The sequence below is a fragment of the Panthera pardus genome, unplaced genomic scaffold (assembly GCF_024362965.1).
Source record: "Panthera pardus isolate Hobbes unplaced genomic scaffold, ASM2436296v1 HiC_scaffold_20, whole genome shotgun sequence".
Lineage (NCBI taxonomy): Eukaryota > Metazoa > Chordata > Mammalia > Carnivora > Felidae > Panthera > Panthera pardus.
The window spans coordinates 8,803,759-8,827,988 of record NW_026526766.1 but is presented as its reverse complement, the minus strand read 5'-3'; the positions used below and the strand labels follow the sequence as shown (position 1 = coordinate 8,827,988).

Sequence of the window (24,230 nt, the reverse complement as noted above, 5' to 3'; positions counted from 1 at the left end):
AAAATAAAAACCCTATACATCCAGTAATTCCACTACTGGGTGTTTACCCTAAGTAAAAGAAAACACTGATGTGTAAAGATATATGCATCCCTATGTTTATTACAGCATTATTTACAATAGCGAAGATGTATAAGCAACCTAAGCGTCCACTGATAGATTAATGGACAAATAACATGTAGTATGTGTGTGTGAGTGTGTATGTATATAAATGTGTGTATATATACACGTATATATATGAATATATATACATATAGCAACATATGGTCCTAAATATACAACATAGATGGTCCTAGAGAGCATATGTTAGGTGAAATAAGTCAGAGAAAGACGAATACCATATGATTTCAGTTATATATGGAATCAACAAAAAGGGAATAAACAGAAGAAATAGACTGATAAATGGGTAAAGGGGTGGTAGGCACAGGCTTCTAGTTATGGAATGCGTATGTCACAGGGATAAAAGGTACAGCACAGGAAATGTAGTCAGTGGTATTGTGATAGCATCATATGGTGACTGAGTAGCCACACTTGTGGTGAGCACGGCATAATGCATAGACTTGTTGAAGCACTACATTGTGCACCTGAAACCCATGTAACATCGTGTGTCAACTGGGCTTCAATAAAAAAAAATAATCACGTATTTAACCCAGCATACCCCAAATGTTATTTCAACAGGTAATCAAGACTATACTAACAAGTAAGTAAGACTGAGCTACTCAGGCTCCCCTGTACCAACCATTATTAATTAGATATTTTACATTCTCTTTTCAAACCAAGTCTTCAAAATCCAGTTTATATGTAGAGCACATCTCAATTTAGTTTCAGCAGCTGCATGCAGCTGGTGGTGAGTGTATAGGGCAGCCCAGCCTTAAACCGGAATCATCCACTTACAGGGTTGCCTTCCCTACTAGAAGGTAAGCTACCCAAGGGCAAGGTCAGCATCTTGTTGTATCATCAGTGTCCTATCAGTGCCCAGCATGTACTGAGCACTCAGTAAATGTTTACTAAACTAGAGTGACCTGAAGGTATCTTGAGAGAAAGTAGAATTTCAGCAGCTGCTCAAATCAAAATATATACTTGTAACAATTACAACAATAAGAATAATAGCTAATATTTTATCTTGGACCATGTTCTGTGCTATCTATCTACCTACCTGCCTACCAAGAAGGCTTCACACCTAGTGTGGAGCACAAGGTGGGGTTGAACTCAAAACCCTGAGATCAAGACCTGAGCTATGATCAAGAGTTGATGCTCAACTGACTGAGCCACCCGGGTGCGCCTGTGCTCTTTAGATACGTTATCTCCTTGAGCCCTCCCAACAACCCCAAATAACTATTTCCATTATTACTTCTACTTTATGGGTAAAGAAACTTGCCCCAAATCATACAGCTGCTAAGTGGAAGAATGAGGACTTCTGGAAATCATTCTGGAAAACAATGGAAATGGCCAGTAAACACACAGACACACACACAAAGAAAAAGTTGAAAAGAATTTATTTGCAGATGGGATAAGCCTGCTCCAGTAGGTAAGCCTTCTCTGGAGTCTCCTTCACCAGCCCCCACTGGCATCTTCTCCGGGGCTCAGTGATCTGCTGAATTTTGCCCTATACAGGGTGTGCCATTTTCCAAGGTTTTTAACCAGCCTTATCTGTCTTCAAATTTATCTGTCTCCTATTTGCCTTCTAAGTTGTGTGCATTCTACCTGTCTTGTCAAACAGAAGAGATTTCCGCAAACGACTTTAGTGAGTCAAGTCACCTTTCTCAGTGCTCATCCTCTCCCAGTATATGAGGCAGAGGGGCATACCCTGCTTCCTTGCACCCCCTCTCCCCGGAGGGCCCCCCAGCCCCACTGCCCTGGCCTGAGCACGAGGGAAGCAATCCCTGCTGATGTGTGTTTTTGTTTAGGGCAAGTAGGCTCAACTGTGAAGAAAAATGATGCAGATTTTAAATTTTGGGGGTGGGGGGTGATGTGTGCCCCCAAATCCCATTCTCTCTAAACCACAGGAACCAGAACCACATCTGGCAAAGGAAATAAAGCCAGAGAGGTAAGGAAAGAATAGATTAAGAGAAGCCTTGAAAACAGGCTGGCATTCGGATGTGGTGGAGAATGAAGATCCCCAGAGAGTTTCTCAGCATGGGTGTGAGGTGATGAAAACAGTGATTAAGGAAGATGAAATGCAGGCAGGACGGATTGCAGGGAGGGGCTGGGATCTGAGAGGAGGCAGTCATGCAGGCGGAGGAGACAGAGAGCAAGCCTATGAAGGAATCTATGAGTCTACATCAATTACCATCTGCCCACCCCGAAGTCACTTTACTACCAACTTACTACCAGGCTTTTTTTTTTAATGCCTTTACTATTATTGGGAAGGCAAAAATAAACCTGTGAGGAGCTCAAGAGTTTCATTAAACTGATAATAAAATTCCGTCTCCGCGAATATAATGATTAACCATACGTGTACCCCGCTGAGTGAATGAGCCTTACTGTGAGCATGTGCGACACTCGGTGTGGCAGAAATGGAGCTCAGAAAAATGTATCTTAGGCTCCTGGTCATCACAGAATCAATAAGCATGATGAAAACAGAAGTTTTTTTTAGAGCAGGCCCATGTGGGTGAAGCCCCTATGACAGAAGAGAAATGGTAGCCCCATCTGGAGTGTCCCGAGCCACTGCCCTCCAGGACCTACCACACCCTGTCCACACCAACTCCTAGAGTGACAGGAGGGACAGGCCAGCTCTTAGGTGGGCCAGCACGGCTTACCAGAACTGTATACCCCAAACCATCATGTTCTTTAGTTCTGGTTGCAAGTTTAAATGGTCCAGGGATCCCAAAGTTATTTTGATTCAAGTTTAGATCTGGAAAGAGCCATAGAGAGCATCTAAACCCATCACTTAAGAATATTTTCAATCTGGGGCACCTGGGTGGCTCCAGTGGTTGAACATCCAACATGATCCCACGATTTGTGAGTTCAAGTCCCACTCGGGGCTCACTGCTGTCAGCGCAGAGCCCGCTTCAGATCCTCTGTCCTCCTTTCTCTGCCCGTCTCCCACTTGGACTCCCTCAAAAATAAACATTAAAAAATATATATTTTCAAGCTGCACACCTTCCCCCGCCCGTCTACTCATTCTGTCCCCTTCCCTGTTCTGATGCCCACCCCCAGTTTACACACCCTATGGCAGTCCCTGAAATCTTCCCCAGGACCCTGGGGCTGAAGAGAAAGCAGTTTGCAAAATACTGAAAAGTCCAGTATTTTTGTTTTGTTCTGGCATCTTGTGACATATGAAAAATTAAAGCTCAGGAAATTAAAACAGGACTTCCATTTCTAAACATACGACACATAAAATAACCCTAAAAGCCTCCTTCTAGAATGCTAGAAAGCCTCCTTTAGCTAGAGTGCTAGCTACATGCAAATATCCATTTCAGTGCATAAAAAACTCACAAAGGCATCAACTCCTCACTTTGAAAATGGGTCTAACCTATGATCCATCAATTCCATGTGTAGGTACAGGTCCCAGAACAGTGTTTACCCAATTCTTAGTGGAAACGGGGGTCAGAGGATCACTTTAGTAAATTGCAACCAGGATATTTTTTTAGACCAGCCTAAACTGGATTATACCTGAATACAAAATAAGGGTCTCAATTTGAGGAACTTTTATTCCACATATATGTGCGCACACACACAAACGTAGCCTGTGCATGTGCTGGGTTTACATGTAAAGTATGTCCTTAACTGTGGGTGTAGCCAAAATATTTTGAAAAAATGCTATCTTAGAGAAATTGTATGTGAGTGTAGGAAATGGGTAAGGACACTCACTGAAGCGTTTATAATGAAAGTGCAAAATTCAAAGCAATCTAATTGCTCAAAAAGAGAATGGTGGTCTGTTCACGAAACACTATAGCAAAGAGCAGTTAAAATGAATGGACTAGAGCTATGTTGCTGAAATCTAATGCTAAATTTAAAAAAAAAGTCACAGAATATATACAGCATGTTTCCTTTCATTTAAAGTTTTCAAACATGCAGAATGTATGCAGCAGCCACAGCTGAAAGATGTAGGTGTCTACAGAAGAAGTAGGCAAGTCTGCAGGTTTAAGGCAGCATTTATCTTGGGGGCAGGAGGAAGGCAAAGAGGATCAAGGAGGAATCCACATAGTACTCAGCCAGGTCTGAAGTGAGCTGGTCAAAATGTCAGGATAGCCCGGGACTCAATGGTGGCACACAGTTTTATTACTGTGTTGGTCCTATGCTTTTGTTGATTTAAAAAGAAATGTATTTATAGGGGTGTCTGGGTGGCTCAGTCAGTTAAGTGTCCAACTTTTGGTTTTGGCTCGGGTCATGATCTCACAGTTCATGGGTTCGAGCCCCCTGCATCAGGCTCTGCATGGACAGTGTGGAGCCTGCTTGGGATTCTCTGTCTCCCCTCTCTCTGCTCCTCTCCTGCTGCTCACTCTCTCTCGAAATGAGTAAACAAACATGAAAAAAACGTATTTGTCAGTCACACGTACTCACCAAGACCAGACGGCTGACGGGTGGTAGGGTCATGTGGAAGAAACCCAGGGCAGGACACTAGCTCCCAATCCGGTTGTCTTTCCACACAGCTCCCAGTTCATGATCTGTTTGCGAATGAAGGATATGCATCATCTTGGTCCTTATCTACGTAATTTATTTTTACCTGAGAGATACTGTTCCCTGCAGCCCACCAAGGCCACATCTGCTCTGGCCAGAAATAGCACATAGTGCACTCACTATGTGAAGCTGAGCGGCTGATTCATAGTTTGCATCTTGGCTCTGTTTTCCAGCCTTGTTTGTGCATTGCAAAAAAAAAAAAAAAGGTAAGCCACTGAAAGGTCAGGAGAGAGATAATCTAAACAAAAAAGTATAAGCAAAAAAAAAAAAAAAGAGAGAGAGAGAGAAAGAGAGAAACACAAAGGGGGGAGGGAGAATCAGTTCTGTGTGAGGAAATACACAAATTCACAGGTAGCGATCAAATTAAAGAATATTACTGAGAAACCTTAAGCAAACAGGGGATGTATTTTAGATGACAGGACTAACTTGAAACAGTACCCTTTTTACAGCCTTTAGGCATGAATACACAATCTAATAGCAGTGGGTTCATTAATTTTTTTCCTAGTCTACAAAAACCAGACGAAGGATACCTTGCCAAGGACCGGAGGATCGTACGCAGCGATTGATCGTGCTTTGCAAAAGTTCAGGGCACTGGTTTTTATCACTGGATCTTTCCTACTCTTCAAGTTACATAAGAGGCTCTGACTTCTCTTTATTCTGTAAGCAATATCATTCCAGGCAAGCTTTAGCCTCTCCAGTGGGTGAGCCAGAAACTTCTGCTGTTGGAGGGGTGACAGTGACAGAAAAAGAAAATACCCTTGTAGTAGAGGGCCTGGAAGAGATCACTCTCCAGAGTCAAGCTGTGAACTGCACATGACTGTGTCTTATAGATACTTCTCACCCTGGGATGTCTACCAGTCATCAGGAACTGTGAACACACTCTTCGTACCGCTGGAGAAAATGCAGAATTCTTTAGCAGAGTTTCTTCTGTTGTGTGGAGAGAAAATGGGGGCAACAACGGACATTTACTGAGCACTTGCCTTTTCTGAATGCTTTACGTCTTTTACCTACCTTCCCGGGAAGGTACTACTGCTAGCCCCATTTTATAGCTCCGAAAATTGAGGCAGGGCAAGGTTAAGTGATGGATACCTCCAGTCACCTGAAGTGCTGGAACTGAGCCCGCTGGTTCTAAAAGACTGGGCTTTTACATGCCACACTGTGTCCGGGAGGTGGCATTTAACCAAGTGGAGGCAGCTATTGAGATGACAGCACCAAGTTACATTAGGATCCGTGGGGGCCCTGCCTCAGATCTGGGGGCTGGAAGAGGGAAGTGTTCACCCGCCAACGTAAGGGGTGGTTCACTATAAGTCACAGCCTCTCCTTAGAGCTCTGGCACCTGAGAACACCAGCTGTGCACCCCATGCTGCCTGAGTTACGGCTAATTTCTGTTTTGCACCTCCCCTACCAAGGACAAAAGTAGAAATGGACTTGGGAGGACCATTAAATAAAAACCAAGCTGGAGTTGAGTTTTGCCACCTACTAACTAAATGGATTCATCCCCCTCACTTTCCTGGCCTGTGAAATGAGAAAATGGCCACCGCATAGGATGGGAAGTCAAACCAGACAGAGGCACGGGGAGCTTTATACACGGCGTTGATGCGTGAGCTTGTATTCTTTGTTCCCTTAAGTCACGGCGAATGTTACAACAAGACGCTGTAAACATCTGAGAAAGATGCTTGTGGGTCCCAAACAGTCTTTCTCCATAGTGGGTCGGGCCATTCCCCCTTTATCCCCATCTGTAAGAGGAGGGGTATTAATCACCAAAGTGTCTTTCAATTTTGGTATTTGGGGATTGGTCCCAGATCTAGAAGTGAACCAGGTTTCAAAATGGTAGTTTGGGCACTTCCTCACCAGCTTGCCCTCCTAAGGGGAGCAGTCATCACAATCCTGGGGTCCCGCTAATGACACAGGGCCCTGGAAGAAACCTAACAGCCCAGGGAGATTGCAACAGTGGTTCTCATTGCCCCCAAGTTCAAGTGTTAGAGAAAAGAGAACTGGATTCTCTACCAGAACTAGGTGAATATCTGGTTCCTCAGGCAACCTGCCACTTTTGTTCTGGATACTGACAGATACATGAGGTCCGGAGTGCAGTGCAGGAGGACCTGTGAGGAAGCTTCTAGCCCTGTGACCTCAGGGGACTGCTTTACTGATAAGTATCCCTTGAAAATGATGTCAGGTCTGGTTAAGTGTCCGACTTCGGCTCAGGTCATGATCTTGCAGTTCCTGAGTTCGAGCCTCACATCAGGCTCTGTGCTGACAGCTCAGAGCCTGGAGCCTGCTTCAGATTCTCTGTCTCCTTGCTTTCTGCTCCTCCCCAGGTCATGCTCTGTCTCTCTCAAAAATAAACTGGGATGGGAGATGGGAGATGGGAGATGGGCGATGGGCGATGGGCAATGGGAAGGGAAGGGAAGGGAAGGGAAGGGAAGGGAAGGGAAGGGAAGGGAAGGGAAGAAAATGATGTCAGGTCTGACCAGCCATGGCAGGCTGGGAGCCACAGCTGGTGGGGAGGGGAAGGTACCAGGCTTCCTACTTCTCTGCATTGGCCTTTCCACAGGGAAACGTCCAGTGTGGTGACGGTAATTCAAGGTGACTGTGGCATGGTGCTGAAGCAGCTATGAGCCCGCTGGATGCTATGCCAGTCTTTCCAGAATGCTATGCCAGTCTTCCGTTCCAAAGGAAGTCGGGCCCCCGGGGAGCCTCAGTGCTGTGGCCAAGCACAACGGGTCCATTCTCGAAGGGAAAGGACAGCAGTCACTCTGATCACAGTCTATTACACAGACCTTCCCCAGCCATCCCATCCCCTGGGCTCTCACAGCCTGAAGCAGAGGCAATGGGAAAAGTCGCCTGTGCCACAGGAAATCCTGTCGGCAGCCTTGAGATATATCACAAGCCCGAGAACCCAGCGGCCAGAGGGGTTGGCAAGAGATGAACACGGGCAGCCCAGGGGACCCCTGTTAAGGATGCATTCTGTGTCTCTAGCAGGCAAGCTTGCTCCTACCCAGGACTCTGCACCAGCATCCCTCCCAAAGCCTGGGTCTCTTCTCACACGGCTGGCTCCTTTCTGCAACTCAACTTTCACTTCAAATATCACCATTTCAGGCTTGCCACTCACACACCTCCTATAAATTCCCATCGTGACACTCCTTTCCCATTTCATACAGCACCTCCCGCTTTCTCAAAGGACTCCCTTGGTTTATTATTCTTGTTTAGTGCCTGTTTTCCCTTTAGAATGTCAGCTTAATGAGAGCTAGCACCTTCTCTGTCTATCCCCAGTACCTGGAAAAACACCTAGTAGATAGCAAGGGATCAATAAAATCAGTACAATTAGTTAATTAACGAGTTGATTAATTCTATCTAGGACAGGTGTTACGGGTTCTGCAGCCGTGGTGAGATCTCAAGGCTCCAGATGGCTTTCGTAGACAGTTTTGACTCTCTCTCCCTTAAAGATCTGAGACTCCTGCTCTGATCATGGGGACTTGGCTCCCACCATCTGTATTTATACTAACTAATTTTTCACCTAGAAATGGTTTTGGTTGCAAGTATATTAGGTAAAGTGTACTGTGATTTCAAGTACCAAGGTACCATTTTTCTCGAATAAGCACAAATCAGGTGTTCGGTCCAGCATCACTGTGGCGGCTTCGCTGTAGAAGGACCTTGCTCTTTCTCCTTTGCACCCTCTGTTCCTAGCACACAACTTTCATCCGGTGCTTGTCACTTCATGGTCTCAACATGGCTGCTGCATCGCCAGGCATTGGGTCCAAATGCCAGAGACGGGGCAAAGCAAAGGAAGAAAGAGCCATGTCCCATGATTCTGTTGCTCCTTTTTATTGAGAAGACAAAAGCTTTTCCGGCATCCATATCCAGCCTCTTTCTATTTACATCTCCTACATTAGTATTGGGTCACATGGCCACCCCTAGATCAGTTACTGACAAAGGGAAATTACATTACTGTGACTGGTTTAGACTGTCACCATTCATCCCCTGGGGCTGGAGAGAGGACCGATTTCCCTCAAGATCAAAGTATTGCCACTCTCTCCCAAACAAACAGATGTGTCATAGCTAAATGGACCAGAGTGGACGTTTACCCAAAATGAGAGCTGAGCCTCACAAAAACAGAATTAAAGGCAGATCCCTGGAGCTCTCATGCTTCTGAACTTTCTTAAGATGTGGCTGTTCAAACTGTTTCAATTCCATCATGTGCTCAAATACCTACCCCAAATATTTTCTTTTTTCCTTAAGTTAGCTCAAAATCACTTCTGAGGGTCTTTGTTGTAGCCGCATCTAACTATGAGCATCCTGCCCAATCAGGCTGGGGTGCGTGGCTGCTCTAGGACATCCGAAAGTCTATTCACGCCTCCTTCAACCACGTCGCAGCCCTTTATACCCAACACTCTGCGCCTCCGGAGGTGACCCAAACACTTAGACATGATGTCATCAGCCTGACAACCTCCTTCTCCCCCTCTTCACCTTCAGGCAGCTCTGCTGAGGTCCCAAGTATCCAGGGAGGCCTGCTGGGTATGGAAGGCCTGCCTTATGTCTGAGGGGTACCAGGCTATTCAGTGGCACCCACCCTGACCAGAGGAGGGACAGAACTGTGAGAGGTCACATCACAAATCTATGACAAAGGCCACAAACACTTCACGCCTTCTGATTGTTATCCCAATACTTTTTTCTTTTGTAAGCCATCTGATTATCCAGTCCACACACACACACACACACACACACACACACACACACACACACACAGTCATCCACACCCTCACAATAAAGAAAGAACCTAATGAATGAAAAGCCTGGCCAGCCCAGCCTAGTGTTCCATCCCCGCCAACAGCCACAAGGAATCTTTTGTGGGCGAGTATAAGGACTGTCACACAAGTATCTACAGGGATATCTCTGCAAAGCTCTTGCTCGATCATCTACGAACTTATCTACATTCTTTTCCAGTATATACATGGTGCTTTAATAGATCTCTTCAACTTACGTAAATCGTAGACAGTATTTCTCAAAAATGTGTTGTGTGCAACTTATAGGTTTTACACGAACAAATGGTCCCATGATCAGATGACTCTGCAAACACCTGATTAAAGACAGTTAAATGGCTTCTTCATCACAAGGCATCACAAAAGCCTTCAATATTCCAATATGCATCATGAGTCAACTCTTGGTTCTGGCTTGGGTCATGATCTCACAGTTTGTGGGTTCGAGCCCCATAATGGGCTCTGTGCTACAGTGCTTATGATTCTCTTTGTCTCTCTCTTCCCCTCCCCTCTGCTCTATCTCTCTCAAAATAAATAAACATTAAAAAAAAATATTCCGGGGTGCCTGGTTAGCTCAGTCAGTTAGGTATCTGACTTTGGCTCCGGTCATAATCTCACAGTTTTTGAGTTCAAGCCCCGCGTCAGGCTCTGTGCTGACAGCTCAGAGCCTGGAGTCTGCTTTAGATTCTCGGTCTCCCTCTCTCTCTGCCCCTCCCCTACTTGTGCTCACTCTCTCTCGCTCAAAAATAAACATTAAAAAAATTTTTAAAATCCCAATATGCATGATGAATAGCTAAGGGGGGGGGGGTGTAGAATATGACATCTTCCAAATTCATTTAAACACTGAAATTTTTTCCCTTGGTATATTTTGAAAGGCTGGTGATGCTTTGGGAAACACTGAGAATCAGTGGGATATAGAGGGAAGTCCTAGAAACTACTACCTCTTTTCAGTGCCAAGAGGCATATTCTGTGACTTGGTTAAGTAGGGTTTGTCCAAACCTAAGTATACCCCTTGTGAAGGTCCTAGATAGTTAGAATGGCCCCTTAGTCCACTGGGTCAGAGTCATACATCACCATTGCTGCCCTGGGTGAAAAGCACCCTGGTCTAGAAGGGAGGACATTTGAGCTGATGATGTTTTTCTGTTTCAAAATGAGCATGGTGGGCCACATCACAACAGGGAAAATGTGGTCATTATGGAAGAGTCCAGCATCCTGCCATTTTTCTTCTGTTCCAACCTTTAACAAAAGCAATTTTCATTAACGCAAGCCACACTGACCTTGGTGACACAGAACACGAACTAAAAACTTTTAAGTTTTTATTGTTATTTTTTAATTTGTCTTACTTAGATCTGCCTTCTCTAAAAGACCACTTGGCAAAACATAACAAAAATATCTTGCCTACAAATGTGCAAACACTTTCCTAAGATATCTGGCAACAACGTGGCTCCCTCATAACATTTAGATGCTTTCAGCATCTTGACACTGACAAAAGGATGTTAGGAGAATTAAATGCAGGGCTGGCAATGGTTCTACCAAAGCCTCATCATGGGACATCCAGAAGGAAAGTTTGCTCCCTGGAAGCCTTTGCTCCAGGGACAGAGAGATCCACATCAAAGAGGAAAATTACTGGACAAACACATTTATCATCACAGTGTGATAGTATCAGCTGCAGTTTGTGGAACAAGTCTGGGAGAACTTCATCTCTCGCTGAAAAGGTTCAACACTATCAGCCACAGAATACTAAAAAATTCATTGCTTACCCCCAAGATGATTCTTTTTGGGCTGTGTTAATAAGCATCCTCACTCCTCTGAACCTAACTCGACCTGATAGTCTCCTAAACCGAATCACTTGAAATGTCTGAGAAAATGGAAGCTTCTGACCACACCCCTGTATCCTGCCTCTGTGCAAAAATCAAACATCTCCTCCGCAGTAATGAGAATACGAAAGGGCACGTGGTGCAAAAGGGGAAGAAACGGACAAGGGCATCGGAAGACCGAGGTTCTAGCTACTGTTTAGGCAGCTCTTGTTATGGGGTGAATTGTGCACCCCCAACCCCCCCACCCCGATTCCCATGCTGGAGTCCTAAACACCAGCACCTTGGAATGTGACTTCATTTGGAAATAGGGTCTTTATGGAGGTAATCAAGTTAAAATGAGGTCATGAGGATGGGCCCTACTCCAGTCTGACTGATATACTTGTAAAAAGAGAAGATTGGACAGACACACCTTTCCTTCTAGATGTCCTGTGATGAGGCTTTGGTAGAGCCATTGCCAATCCTGCATCTAATTCTCCTCAAATCATTTTGTCATGATGATGTGACTAAACATGGGGAAAAGACAGCCATTGACAAGGCCAAGGAGGGACAGCGGGAACAGCATTGTCCCTTCTCGCCCTCAGAAGGACCCAATCCTACCAACACCTTGATGTTGGACTTCTAGCTGCCGCAAGTGGGAGATAATAAATTTCTGTTGTTTATGCCACTCGGTATGCTGTCCTCTACTATGGCAGCCCCAATATACGAACACAAGCTGTGTTCTCAGCAAAGTTTCCGATCTAATATCTCTGGGTCTCAGTTTCCTCTCCTATAGCATTAGGGGGCAAATGACCTTTGAAATTGCTTTTATCTCTAAAGGTTAATGATCAAGGATGAAGGCGCCCCTCACCAATTCCCCTGAGGGGTCATCACACACTATCTTTGGAGAAAAGTTTCCCTCGTATCTACGGATCAATGAATATACAGGCTGAAACTATCTCTGACAGTCTGGTGTGGTCATCCTAATTTTATTTCAGTAATGGCTTTGGGAAGCAAAATGAGGAAGAAAGGAGGCTCAACATAACTCCTAGGAAAGGCCACGAACTTATAAATGTATATCTTTTTACAAGACATTCATCAACAGGAAAACTTGGCTTGTGACAGATTTTTGGGGAGGTGCTGGGGTGGGCTCACATGAAAAGATCGGTAACAAACGAATGCTGGTTATGAAAGGAAACATGTTCTAGGCAGCCTCCAAGTGCTCCTATCCTGTTCTATCTCACCCATAAAACAAGGTAATGACAATGACTTTCTGCAACATTTATCAGTCTCTCATCAGCATGTATCCTGTTGGATTAAATCCTGGGCTATTAATGCATCTTCAAAGCCTGGAATATAGTATTAATGCCAGAATTGTAATGGGTAAGAAGACTGCTTTGGCAACTGAAATTGCAATTCCAAATGCTATTAAACAGACCTGATGTCCCAATTCCCCATCTCTTTCCCTCACTGAGTAGACACTCTCCTGCCAATGGAGCTACCAAGATAAGCATTCTATGCAGTGATTTTGTCATTGCTAACCAGGGCGACCTTCTTAAGCAGCAGCTAAATGGCTGGTTTAGCGTCCACTCTATTAAAACAAAAATCAACCTACCAGACAAACATCAACCCAGCATTTATTTAAGTGAACTGTGCTTTTATTAGTTAAGGTCTCATGACTCCTGCTCAGGTTCAGTCATTTGCTAGAACTCAGGAAAGCTCTCTACTTTCTATTACCGTTTTATTATAAAGGATGTAACTCAGGAAGAGCCAAATGGAAGAGCTGCATTGGGCAAGGTACAGAGGGACAGTGGTGAGAGGTGCGGGATCCAGAATTTCTATAGCTTCTGAGTGCCCACCCTCCCAGCAAATCAATGTCTTGACCAACCTCAGAGCACCTCTAGCCTCATAGTTTCGGAGGCTATGAGGCTCCGAATCGGAAACTCTAGTTTTGGATTTCCTAAATCACAGGCCACTGGGGATTGAATTAAACCTCCAGCCCTCTCTTCTGCCTGGGGTTGGAGGCCAGGCTGATAGCTGGAGCTCTCTCACTGGTGGGTTCCCCACCACCCCCCCCATGCTAACTAAGGACCCATATTTAGTCACCTCTTTAGCACACAAAAGACACTTATCACTCAGGAAATTCCAAGGATTTTAGTATAGTGCTGCCAAAGGAACGCAATTGCAAGGATTTTAGGAGCCCCGTGCGGAGGATGGGGACAGAGACCAAATATATTTGATTTCATGCCACATCGCCACAACCTACCATATTGTCTGGTGCATAACAGTTACATTTGCTAATGAATGACGTAGTTTCAGCAAGCCACTCTGGAGTTCTTTTCCCTTCTTTCATTCCTTCCTCCTTCCCTCCCTCCCATCCATCCTCCCTCCCCCCTCCCTTCCTTCCATCCATGCTTCCTCCCTCTCTCTCTCCCTTCCCTCCTTCCTTCCAAGAGAGTAGTGAAATTTTTAAGCCAAAACTATACATGCTTTAAGATTCTCGTTCCCCTTTTAGTTGGGTATTCTAAAAAGACAAACCCTGATGGGCTTCTACAACCTTAGGGCATTTCATGCCTCTGACGTCTCCAGCCCTAGAAAACTCAAAGGAGAAACAACCACAAAGACTCTGTAGAGAAGGAACCAAACCTGCTGATTTACAGTCTGTTCCCATCTCCTGATTTCATACCTTCTTTTCACTTTCACAAACGACAGTGCTGCTGCCCTAAAGAGATGCGGGAAGGTAGGGTTGGACATTTGCCGGGGCTGCTGGAAGGTTTCTTGCTTATGTCATATGTTGTGCAACATGCCATCAAAAGGACTTCATATTCTGGATAGGTTCCCAGTGATAGGAGTCCCACCTTATGCTTTCAAAATCCCAAGTGATCAGCGTTTTACTTATCGTAGGGAAAACTGGATTTCTGCCAAAGGAAAATCTGAACCTCAGGATGAGGAAAATACGGACTGGAGTAGGGCTATTTTGTATGCATCGGGGCGTCTGGGTGGCTCCGTCAGTTAGGCATCCAACTCTTGATTTCGGTTCAGGTCATGATCTCACAGTTCCTGAGGTTGAGGCCCACGTAGGGCTCCTTGCTGACAGTGTGGAGCCTGCTTGGAATTCTCTCTCTGCCCACCCCCCCAAAATAACTAAGTAAGTAAATAAATAAATAAATAAATGCATTCGCAGAGAAAACAAAAGTGAAAAATGCACAAAGTTTCCTTCAGAGCTAATATGCTTTGAAAATTGGAGTGAAATTTCAGTTGTTTTTTTTTAGAGTGTGTGTGTGTGTGTGTGAGAGAGAGAGAGAGAGAGAGAGAGAGAGAGAGAGAGAGAATCTGAAGCAGGCTCCATGCTCAGCACTGAGCCCAACACAGGGCTCGATCCTATGACCCTGGGATCATGACCTGAACCAAAATCAAGAGTCAGTTGCTCAACCAACTGAACCACCCAGGAGCCCCTTAAATTCCCTTTTAAAAGAAGGTTAGGATAACAGTGTTGAAGTCTTCCATCCATCATCAGAGCTGGCTCTCAATCTGATGGAGTGTTAGGCTTCTCTATAGTTAATAATAGCCTTCTAATCTTAACAAAAATGAGCTGAAGTCTAGGACCAAACTCTGAACTCTCAATGTAAACAGATGTGCAAGGGGTATTTTTTGAGAACATGGTTAGCCCCATTCACATACCCAGGGCCCAACTTCCTGTGGAAGTGTTCCCTTCAAACCTGAGCAAAAAATACAAATGGGGCTCCTGAATTTCCTTACCTGAGTGTCCTCTCTGGCCCCCACATCCTCTGGGCACATGACAGCGGCATACCGTATCATCACTTCCAGCACTGATAACAAAATGCATCCAGGACCAGATGGTGATACTCAGCTTGCACAGGTTTGCTGGAGACAGATACCTGATACTGGAAGGAAATGTCCCAGGCAGTTGTTCCAAAGCCAGTGGATCATCCTAAAGGTCTTAGAGGGGACAGGTAGCCAGGAACAACCAGTGAGTCTTTTGAAAGAAGGACAGTGAAAGAGAACAGCCTCACCCAAAGGGCACAGAATCCTATCTAGAAGTGGAGCCCAGAGATCTTTTTTTAAGCCACACCCCCCATCACACAAGGGAAAAGAGGCAAATTAATTATTTATCTTTAAAAATATTTTTTTAATGTTTATTTATTTTTGAGAGAGAGAGAGACAGAGCACGAACAGAGGAGGGTCAGAGAGAGGGAGACACAGAATCCTAAGCAGGCTCCAGGCTCCGAGCGGTCCGCACAGAGCCCGACGCAGGGCTTGAACTCATAGACTGTGAGATCGTGACCTGAGCCGAAGTTGGACACTTAACCGACTAAGCCACCCAGGTGCCCCAATTATTTATCTTTAATATCTCTAAAGAATACTCATACAGGTTGGGTACAGTGGACTTACACGGGGAACATTGTGAAAATATACGTGTGCAAGACCTTCCCTACCCAACCACCCGCCCCACCATTCTGGCAAACCCTACTTGGAGGCAACCTCTGCATTTGGTAGGGGCTCCCAGGACTTTCTGATCCTCCCTCCTCCCTGACTTACCCCCAGTTAAGATCCACTGAGCGTTAGTTCGCTATTACACTCAATTACTAGAAAGAAATATATTTGGGTCACATATCTTAATTCCCTGCTGACATACCTTAATGGAATTAATATTTAACAATACACACTTGACTTAGATCAGAAATGCCTTACAGAGGTTATCTACTTGAATTTTACATCGTTACGCCTTCTGGAAAATCAGTTTCAATCATCTGATACATTACCCAGCATCCATTACAGAAACCCTTCCCCAAATTGCCTGTCTGACAAAAGATGGTCCCTCCCAGCAGAACATGTCTGTCTTTCTAACAGACAATGACGAAGTCATGCAAAGCATTTGCCCTGGTACCTTAGCTGCTAGAAAACAAGCCTTTTTTTTTTTTTTTTTTTTTTTTTTTTTTTTTTTTTTTTTTTTTTTTTAGCAGTAACTGTATACACTGGCAAGGATCCTTAGAAATGGCTTATAAGGCAGGGCTGTTCAGTAGAACTTTCTATGGTAACAGAAATGTTCTTTGTCCACATTGTCCAGTTCAGTAGTCAGTAGGGACATGTGGCTACCGAGTGCTTTTAATATGACTGGTGTGGTTGCAGAATGAATTTTAAATTTTAAGTAGCCACATGTGGCTAGTGGCAATATTGAACAGCATCGTTGCAGGGCCACTTTTAAAATTTAAACTTGGGGCACCTGGGTGGCTTAGTCAGTTAAGCGTCCAACTTCAGCTCAGGTTGTGATCTTGAGGTTTTTGAGTTCGAGCCCTGGGTAGGGCTCTGCGCTGACAGCTCAGAGCCTGGAGACTGCTTCAGATTCTGTGTCTCCCTCTCTCTGCCCCTCCCACATTCTCTTTTTCTCTCTCTCAAAAATAAACAAACATTAAAAAAAATTAAACTTATAGTTAATACTTACACATGGTAAGACAAAAGAAAAGTATTATAGTAGTTTCAACTTCAGAGCCAATGTTAGGTTTACATTTTAAGACTGTCATTGACTTTCAGTAATATTACAATTGACCCTTGAACAGCAGAGTTAGGGGGGCAGAATTTCCACACACTCAAAAAGCCTTCACCAACTTCTGACTCTCCCAAAACTTTACTAGTCAACAGAAGCCTTTACAGATAACATACACAGTCGATGAACATGTGTTTTATGTTATCTATGTTACGGATAGATAAAGCAAGTAGCTTTATAGATCTGTTGATTAATCAATAAATAAAATAAGCTAAAGAGAAGAAAATGCTAAGACAGTCATAAGAGAAAATACATTCACAGCACTGTCCTGTGTTTACTGACAACATCCACGTATAACTGGCCCTGTGCTGTTCAAAGCTCAGCTGTATTTGAATAGCCTTCTGCACATTGAGGGCTGACTGGAAACCTGGCTGCTTGCAGCAAAAAGGAGAAGGGCTCAGGTCATCTGTGGAACAGCCAGACTTAACTGGACGTGCCCTCTGTCCTGTGCCGTCACAGTTAAAATGCTGGGACCTGACGACAGAACTGATGACCATCCTCTGAAACAGGGCCACCAAGCCCCGCCTGGATGGCATGGCCCATACCCTTTCTTCACCCCTCAGCTATGGACCCTCCCCTGTTCCAAGCCCACTGGGGAAAGGGAAGGCAGGGGGTGGCTTTAAGGCTTGCTTTGTTAATTTGCACCTGCAGAGTGCTCTTAAGGAAGAGCCCATTGGGTTTGCAGGGTGTCTCAGTCTTGGCACTAGTAACATTGTGGTTCTGTGCTCTTGGAGGGTGTCCTGTGCATTGGAAGATATTTAGCAGCATCACTGGTCTCCACTCATCAGATGCCAGTAGCATTCCCCACCCATCTCAGTAGGGCCAACCAAATATTTCTCCGGACACTGTCACATATCCCCTAGGGAGCAAATTATCCCCAGTTGGGAACCTCTTAGACAGTAAGTTCTTGGACTACTTAATAGGCCACTTAATAAAGGAAACCGATCCTAGATTTTTGTTTCATTTTTTTTTAATCTCTAGTGTCCAGGGGTGCCCGGGTGGCTCAGTCGGTTAAGTGTCTGACTTCAGCTCAGGTCATGATCTTGCAGTCTGTGAGTTCGAGCCCCACGTTGAGCTCTGTGCTGACAGCTCAGAGCCTGGAGCCTGCTTCGAATTCCATGTCTCCCTCTCTCTCTGCCCCTCCCCTACTTATGTTCTCTCTCTCTCTCAAAAATAAACATTAAAAAAATTTAACTCTGTAGTTACTGTTACTCAATACACACTGAAGCATCATTTAGAGGAAAGAATAGAAGGTCACTATCAGTTTTTTTTAGGGGCACCTGGGTGGCTCAGTCCATTGAGCACTGATGCTTGATTTCAGTTCAGGTCATGATCTTACAGTTCATGAGTTTGAGTCCCACATTGAACTCTGTGCTGGCAGTGTGGAGCCTGCTTGGGATATTCTCTCTCTCTCTCTCTCTCTCTCTCTCTCTCTCTCTGCCCCTCCCCTGCTTGTGTGCTATTTCTCTCAGACACAAACATTTTTTTAAAGGCCACTATTATTATTATTTTTTAACTTTTTACAAGTCTCCCTCAGTGCCTAGCATAGTGTAAGAATCAATAATTATTTTCCGGTTGGTTAATATTTCTACAGGTTTTTTAAAAAAGCAGAAATGTCTACTAATGACCATTTCTGAGGAAGAAAAATGATGGGGAAAATAAATCTTTTTTATCCCTTTATGTACATGAAGCAATTTCCTGGCCTGTTGCAGTTTTAAGCAAACAGTGCAAGTCTGAAAATAAGTCTCACCATTTTTGATTAGCACCATGATTGTGCACGAGGACGGGATGCCTCTCAAGCTCCGTCTCTTCCAACAGAGGTTGGTCTAGGTGCTGGGTCAGGAGGATCCCTTCCTCACCGACTGGGGGAGCCAATCATCTCCAGCACCAGATGAGACCCCCCCCTCCCAAGAACCTTTGCTGCCAGGTTCCCTGCAAAGAAAACCAGACAGGTGGCTTCAGTTCACAGTCCCTGAGCCCTTAAGCCGCACTCCCCAGCAAGTGACTCTTTTATTGTACAGGTCACAACCAAACCCTGGAGAATAAGCCTGCTATCTCATGAAAGCCAAACCCACGGCACCTAAAACTTCGGGGACAGCTTCCCACCATGTACACACGGTGCAGCCCAGCAGAAGGAAATGGAAGGCATTCCCACCATGCCCACGTTTAAATGGACAATCCGTTTGGTACAGTCTGCCCTTCACCACTTTCCTAAACTGTTTACGGTACTTAAAGCTTCTTGGACAAGATTTTTTATTTAATGAAAAGTATCACTTTCCAAGTTCCAGAACACTGGCTGTCTGCTTAAAGATCTGCTCTATTCAAACAACCAGAATCATTAAGTCACACTGCTATTTTACCAAGCACAAGGTCAGAGCATTTATTACAATTAGACAAGAAAGGAGAAGGGAAATTCCATCCCTTCCTTTAGAGTACTTTGCTGGAGACATACTGGAATCACCTGGGCAGCTCTTTAAAGTCTTGAGGGTTGGGCCACACACTAGATGAAATCGGAATCTCAGGGTAGTACAAGGCATTAGCCAATTCTTTCCAATAAACGTTTGATTTTAGAACAGCTTTAGGGTTATGGAAAAAATTGCAAAGAGATTACAGACATTTGCCATATACCTTCTAGCCATTTCCCCCTATTATTAACATTTTATAGGAGTCTGGTACATGTGTTACAATTGCTGAGCTAATACTGATACATTTTTATTAACTGAAGTCCGTACTTTTTTCACATTTCTGTAGTTTTTCCCTAGTTTGCTTTCTGTATCCCAGGATTCCATCTAGGATGCCACATTACATGTAGTTGTCATATTTCCTGAGGTTCTTCTGGGCTGCAAGAGTTTCACAGACTTGCCTTGTTTTTAATGACCATGATAGTTTTAAGTACTGGCCAGATATTTTGCAGAATGTCCCTCAGTGGGGATTTGTCTGATGTTTTTCTCATGATCAGACTGGGGTTATGTGCTTTTGAGAAAAACACCACTGAGATGAAACCATTCTCATCACACCAGATCAAGGGCACATATGTTGGCCTGCCCTGTCACTAGCAACGTTGACCCTAACCTTTTGGCTGAGCTAGTGTTTGTCAGGCTTCTCCAGGACAAAGTTAGTCTTTTGTCCCTTTTTTCTTACTGTACTCTTCTGAAGGAAGTCACCATGTGCAACCCACACTTCAGCGGTTATAGTCCAGCTCCTTGAGGGCTTAGGATTTACAAGAAATTTTTAGAGTTCTTTGATATAGGACATTTGTCTATTTTCTTCCATTTATTTATATTATAGAGATTCATTTATTTTCTACTTTGGATTTCAATCCAATACTACTTTAATTATTTTGCTGCTCCAGTGTTCCAGCTTTGGCCATCGGGAGTTCTTTCATTGGCCCTATATCCCTTTGTGGTAGTGGTGGTGTTTTTCTGAGCACTTTCTTACTTTTGGGCACTTTATGATGCTCTGTGTTCATCTTATTTATTTCCTACCCTAGTCCTAGAATCAGCCATTTATCTAAGTCCTGGTTCCTTTTGTTGAAGAATGATATTAGAAGCCAAGATCTGTATGCTGGGTGTGCTCACTGCTACAGAGGTGTCATCGTTCCTAAACTCTTTCCATTGACAAAACAAGGAAATTACGTGTGTGTATAATAACCGATGCATATATACTTACCTGTAAGTACTTCTGTATGGAACTGTCTTCCTCTACATTAAGCTACTATGAGTCCATATTGATGTCTCCAACTCTAATCCAATTATCACATGGATGTTTCCACTCTTCCTCTTGCTTTTCTGTAATTTCCTACTCCACACTGAGAAACTTGGCTCCCATCATTGTCTGTTTACTTCACTGATGAATTTCAGTATGTAGTGGTATCAGAATTGTTAACCCGGACCCTCATGGGAAGCAAGTTTATTAACTACAGTACAGACTTATGGACAGTTCCTTCTGCCTTTAGTATTACAGACTCCACTCATTTCCAAGGTTACTTAGGTCAGCACCTCTTCTCCTCCGTATCTTCAGTGAGGCTGTTCAATGTATTTGTAATACATTGTTCCGTCACAATTCTACACTTCATCCCGGGATCCTGATCTACTAAATAACTTTTTAAAATTTGCATAAAATTTCCTCTTTGTCCTGTAAAGTCCTATGGGTTTTGACAAATGCATAGTATCATATATCCACCATTATAGCTATCATACAGAATAGTTCCACTGTCTTAAATAGTTTTCTGTGCTTCACTTATTCAACCCTTTCCTCTTCCCCTAAAAAATCCTCTGGAAACCACTGATCTTTCTATCATTTCTATAGTTTTGCCTCTTCCAGAATGTCATAGAATTTGAATCATATAATATGGAGCCTTTTCACTGGCTTCCTTCACTTAGCAAGTTGCATTTAAGATTCATTCATGTCTTTTTTTGTGGTGTGATAGTTCATTGCTTTTATTATTTTAATAATATTCCATTGTATAGATGTACCCATTAACCTACTGAGGGACCTCTTGGTTTCTTCTAGTTTGGGAAATTATAAATACAGTGGCTATAAACATTCCCATGCATGTTTTTTTGTATGGATATAAATTTTCTTTTTTTTTTACACTTATTTTTGAGAGAGAGAGAGAGAGAGAGAGAGAGAGTGAGTGAGTACGAGCAGGGGAGGGGCAGAGAGAGGAGACACAGAATCTGAAGCGGGCTCCAGGCTTTGAGCTGTCAGCACAGAACCTGATGCAGGGCTCGAACTCATGGACCATGAGATCATGACGTGAGCTGAAGTCGGACGCTAAACTGACTAAGCCACTGAGGCATCCCCAGGTATAAATTTTCAAAATGGTAACTTAAGTTTTCAAATCAGTAAATAGTGGTAATTCAATCACTAAATGATAAAGACTACACCTATCTCTGTAAGAAAGTGCCAAACTATCTCCCAAAGCGTCTATACTATCTTGCACTCCCACCAGCAGTGAATGAGACTTCTTTCTTGTTCCATATCCTTATCAGCAATTGATGCCAGTTTTTAAATTTCAGGCATTATAATATATGTGTAGTGTTATCTCATTGTTGTAATTTGTAATCCCCTAATGACAAACGATGTTGAGTATTTTCTCACATCATCATTTTCCATCTGTTTCTCTTCTTTGGTGAAGCATCTGTTCGGCTCTTTTGACCATTTAAAAATTTGATTGTTTTCTTCCTGTCACGTTTTAAGGGTCATTTGAATAGTTTGGATAGAGGACCTTTATGAGGTATGTGTTTGGAAATATTTCCTCCCAGTCTGTGGCATGTCCTTAGCTTTTCTTTACAGTGCATTCAGTTTTTAATTTTAATGAAGTCTACTTTCTCAATTTTTCTTTAACAAATCATGCTTTGCATCATATACTTACAAATTCATCATCAAACTCAAGGTCACATAGTCTTTCTCCTGTGTTTTATTCTAACAGTTTGAAAGTTCTGTATATTACATTTAGATCTATGGTCCATTTTGAGTTTATTTTTATAAAAGTGTAACACCTGGGACAAGGTTCACTTTTTTAAATTTTATGTTACATGGACGTCCAGTTTTTCTAGTGCCATTCGTTGAAAAGTTCATCTTTAATCCATTCCATCGCCTTTGCTCCTTTGTCAAAGTCACTTGATTCTATCTGTGTGGGTCTATTTTGTGGTTTTCTATTCTGTTCCACTGATATATGTGTCTCTTGTTTCACCAATGAACACAGTCTTGATTACTGAAAGTTTACCATAAGTCTTGACATTGGGTAGTATGAGTTTTCCAGTTTTGCTCTTTTTCAGTATTGTGTTGGGCATTGTTATTTTTTTTTAAGCTTTCCAAATGAGTTCAATGTATAGCCAATGTAAGAATCACTGCTTTGGAGGCAGCTGGGAATAGAAGGAAGAATATGGATCTTAGGGGCGCCTGGGTGGCTCAGTTAAGCATCCAACTTCAGGTCATGATCTCGCGGTTCATGAGTTCAAGCCCCACGTCGGCCTCCGTGCTGACAGCTCAGAGCCTGGAGCCTGCTTTGGATTCTGTGTTTCCCTTGCTCTCTGCCCCTCCCTCACTTGTTCTTTCTCTCTCTCAAAAATAAATAAATATTTTTTTAAAATTAAAAAAAAAAGAACATGGATCTTCAAGTCAAGCAGCCCTTTAAATTATTGGTGTTCAGGCAAGCCATCTGAAATGCTGGAGCTTCAGTTTCCTTTTCAGGAAATGGGGGATTAAAATGCTTACTGGCAGGGTTTTTTGTTTGTTTTTATAAAAGCAATACCTTGGACAACCCCAGCATAGGGATGAACAAGCAGTAATTCACTGGTCAAGATGATTTCCCTTTTCTTCACTTCCAATGCCTTCTTGACTGTTTTCTTAGTGTGCTCTTAGACCATTGCATTCCAAATATTAGGAAGGACTAGCATAGTTTATTATTATGAAATATCTCCCAATAGATATGTAACCATATAAGATGGGTTATAAGCCAGTGTTGCTTCCCCCGGAAACCGGCAGCCTGAAGAAATAAGCCTGTTTGACAATCTTTTTTAGAAGGAAGTGATTCATGTTGAGCCCATGGGGAATTAATACTGGTCTATTTTTTAACGATTTGTTGAAGGGATAGGAATTTACTGCCTGCATGGAAACAATAATGAGAAAAAGTAGCAAATGGCACAAACGATTAAAAAGAGAGAGAGGGTGAGGAAAGTGCCCTTTTTGAAAAATAAACAGGAAAATGGCCAGGAAGGACATTTTGAAGCAACAATGGGATCTCTTTATGACTATACACCTTTGTACTTTTAATAATTGGGGCCATTGTTACAGTACACATTCCCCTAAGTGAGATTATTGGGTAAACAATACAGTTTCAGATATTCGTATAAACGTCTTATTTTCCAAAAAACTCTTCCTTTATTCTACAGAGTAAAAAATACTGTATGTAAGCAAGAAATCAAGCAAACAAGCAAAAAATAAAAGTCAGGAAGGGTGATAAGAAGGAAACATAAAAGAACTCATTTACCATCTACATCTATGCTCCAAGCATGCTAAGAATTATACACATTTAAACAAATTAATCCTCGTGGCAAATTTAATACCATTCTCACTGCATAGATAAGAATCGACGTCTTAGAAAAGCTACTCAATGTGCCACAAAGCACACAGTTCACATGTCAGAGCCAGGAAGCCATCCAAGTATACCTGAAAACCAGGCACTCTGGCCCCATCTCAAAAACCATTATGCCATGATGCTCAAATTCTTTAATTTCTGAAAAGGAGAAAGAGTGTGAGAACATTTTTAACTTCCAAAAAAGATGCCCAAAATTACTAGATATCTTATGAGCGGAATCCTAATTTGGACTAATTTTCTAATATAGCTATCCTAAGAAGTCTGGTAACTGGGCTCAAACGAAAGGATTCTTTCATTTCTTGCAGGACACAGACAGGCACATTTTTACAATGGCCTCCCCAAGACAGTAACCCTCCTCTGGCACCTCCCCAAGAGTCATTAGAGAATCC

The 24,230-nt window shown here is 43.3% G+C and overlaps 1 long non-coding RNA gene across 18 annotated transcripts in view; it reads right to left on the bottom strand.

Annotated features, from left to right (window-relative positions):
- The window catches only part of LOC109275463 (uncharacterized), a 76,843-nt gene that overhangs the window by 48,131 nt on the left and 4,482 nt on the right, over positions 1-24,230 (bottom strand). For 12 of the 18 annotated variants that reach the window (XR_008424124.1, XR_008424120.1, XR_008424127.1 and 9 more), the window contains 5 exons: positions 18,487-18,668; positions 14,930-15,130; positions 5,151-5,547; positions 4,504-4,607; positions 2,914-3,055 (listed from right to left, as the gene is read on the bottom strand). This is a non-coding gene — a long non-coding RNA (uncharacterized LOC109275463). The remainder of the gene's footprint in view (positions 1-2,913; positions 3,056-4,503; positions 4,608-5,150; positions 5,548-14,929; positions 15,131-18,486; positions 18,669-24,230) is intronic. The other 6 variants (XR_002084157.2, XR_002084161.2, XR_002084164.2 and 3 more) reach the window with 4 other exon arrangements.